This window comes from Lynx canadensis, chromosome B2 (genome assembly GCF_007474595.2).
Source record: "Lynx canadensis isolate LIC74 chromosome B2, mLynCan4.pri.v2, whole genome shotgun sequence".
Classification (NCBI taxonomy): domain Eukaryota; kingdom Metazoa; phylum Chordata; class Mammalia; order Carnivora; family Felidae; genus Lynx; species Lynx canadensis.
This window is the reverse complement of record NC_044307.1, coordinates 98,490,713-98,493,609: the sequence shown is the minus strand read 5'-3', so window position 1 is coordinate 98,493,609 and position 2,897 is coordinate 98,490,713. Positions and strand designations below refer to the sequence as shown.

At 39.9% G+C, this 2,897-nt stretch overlaps 1 non-coding gene across 1 annotated transcript; it reads right to left on the bottom strand.

The window, feature by feature from the left end:
- Positions 1–468: 468 nt before the first annotated feature.
- On the bottom strand, positions 469–574 carry LOC115515067. The gene has a single exon (XR_003969136.1). It is a non-coding gene; the product is annotated as a U6 spliceosomal RNA (small nuclear RNA).
- Positions 575–2,897: the final 2,323 nt, after the last annotated feature.

The window sequence follows — 2,897 nt, the reverse complement described above, 5'->3', positions numbered from 1 at the left end:
AATGGAATATTAATTATAAAAAAGAAAGAAGTCCTGCCATTTGTGACAACATGGATGAAACTTGAGGGCATTATGATAAGCGAAATAAGTCATACAGAGAAGGAGTGTAGTATCTCACATATATGTAGAATCTAAAAAGTCGAATTCCTAGAAATAGTGGATTGGTGGTTGCCAGGGGTTTTTTGTGAAGCAATGGAGAAATGTTGGTCAAAGGGTATAAACTTTCAGTTATAAGATGAATAAGTTCTGGGGATCTAATGTACAGCACGGTGACTATACTTAACAACACTGTATTTTATACTTGAAAGTTACTAAGAGAGTAAATCTTAAATGTTCTCACCACACACACACACACACACACACACGAGTAATTATGTGAAGTGATGGGTGTGTTAACTAACCTAATGGTGCTAATCATTGCACGATATATACATATATCAAATAATCATGCTTTGGACCTTTTTTTAAAAAAATATGGAATGCTCCACAAATTTGTATGTCTTCTTTGCACGGGGGCTATGCTAATCTTCTCTGTATCATTCCAATTTTTGCATATGTGCTGCGAAGTGAGCACACGCTGTACAACTTAAACTTACACAATGTTACATGTCAACTATACCTTAATAAAATTGGGAGAAAATGTTTCATATAAAACACTTATATATTAAAAAAGAAAGAACCTCTCTGATAAAACTGGGATTCCAAAGAGCCAAGTAAAGGTGAATGTGAAATTGACTTGTTCTGCAGAAGAGGACCCCCCCAAAATTTGCCTGTATTGATCTGGTGCTGGATGGAGTAAAACCAAAAAGATATATGAATCTTCCTTGAGAGTTCATCACTATACTGTGATCGCACGTAAGATTGTGATTTAAATTCCTGATACCATGGAATTTTAAAAACTTAATCAGTTCAAGTTTGGGGTACTCCAAACAACTGGAAAGAGCAGATACAATCCTCTCTGGAGGAGGAGATCTTGAACTTAGGCCCCAAAGAATGCCCACAGATAAAGTTTCAAGAACAGAAGTTTATAATCAGAAAACAAAACGGGCGCCTGGGTGGCTCAGTCGGTTGAGCCTCCGACTTCAGCTCAGGTCATGATCTCACACTCCATGAGTTGGAGCCCCACATCGGGCTCTGTGCTGACAGCTCAGAGCCTGGAGCCTGCTTCAGATTCTGTGTCTCCCCCTCTCTCTGTTCCTCCCCTGCTCATGCTCTGTCTCTCTCTGTCTCAAAAATAAAAAAATTAAAAATTAAAAAAAAAAAAAAACAAATAAGGAAGCAAGCCTCCATAAGTAAGAGCAGATAGAAACAAAAAAAGATCAGATACAAAAAGATTTAGGATATTGCAATAAGCAGACCCAGAAAATAAGTGTGTTTAATATATTTCAAGAAATAAAAGAGAAGCTTGAAAATATAAGCAAAGAACAGAGTTCAAAAGAAAACAAAAGCTAAATAGATTTTAAATCAAAGACTTCTTATTTATTTTTAATTTTTTCTTCCCAAGTAGAGTTTAGGTCCTTGAAGACCTCAGGGCTAGGCTGAATGCCCTATAGGTTATTGTTTGCCAGTTGAAGGAAGGAAGTACTCAATTCTTCTTTTGAAAGCCAGCAGTAAGAATTGAGTTTGTGACCACAGTTTCTAAATTCTATTAAAAGATTCAACAAATCACTTCTAAATTTTTTTTAACATGTATTTATTTTTGAGAAACAGAGAGACAGAGCACAAGGAGAGAGACAGCGAGACAGAATCCGAAGCAGGCTCCAGGCTCCAAGCTGTCAGCACAGAGTCCAATGCGGGGCTTGAACTCACGGACCAGACCGCGAGATCATGACCTGATCCAAAGTCAGATGCTTAACCGACTGAGCCACCCAGGCGCCCCCCAACAAGTCACTTCTAAAGGAAAGGAAGCCAGGAAGGCAGAATTAATGCAATGCTGCCAGCTGACAGGCCTGCGGCAGACTGCATTGGGCGTCATAAGTGATGCATCCACTCCATTTCTCATTTGGGGAAAACTTGTACGTCTACTTGCTGGAAAATCTATTTTAAATGCCTAGTAATTGGAATCTTACATACAAATTACTTTAAAACATTGATGTGGTACTTTAAAGAAATCAAGGTCACATGGAACCATTTGTTATTCTTCAGACTTACATCTACCTGGTGCAATTTGGCATGTCCACTAGTGTGTAAAGTTTTCTAGAATAATCTAATACTAAAATCCCTACAGGGTGTGTTTCAAGGCTCACGAGACATGATTATTGCCTCTCCTACATTCACAGCTGGAAATGGAGTAAATTTGTGGAACAGGAAGACGGCAGAGGAAACATATAAAAGTTTGACAAATTTTGCAAGTCTGATGTAAACAATTTAAAATCCTCAAACTAGCAAGGTATGAGGTCTGTGCATATGTTACAGCAAAGCCTGGCATAGGAAAGTACTGGGTAAGCTACCTCGGTTGCCTTATGTCTTGGAAGAAGGTTTATCCTTTGCCAGAGGAACTTCTCTTTCAATTCAGGTCATGGCAGACCCCTTCTTGGTGGCCTGAGTAGGGGTCCTAGTGCCATTAGTGGGACCTGCTTTCTGAGTCCAGTCTGCCCACTTCAAGAAGCATTCAGGGCATCTGGCCTGAGCACCTGGGTTCTCACCAGGGAGGAAAGTCTGGTTGGTGGTTCGATCCGCTCTTGTCCACGTGTTGGAAAGGCCTCACCTTCATTCTGTTGCTTGACTCTCTAGATAGTTCACGTTCCTTTAATAATCACATTTCTGCGCCCTCTCAGGGGTTACCTGTGCTCATTTCTGGAGAGACTACGGATGCCAACAAAATAGGTGACAAAATTGCTAAATGAGACATATGTGAGGAAGAAGCCTCCAGGCCTCCAAACACGAGTCATTTTATG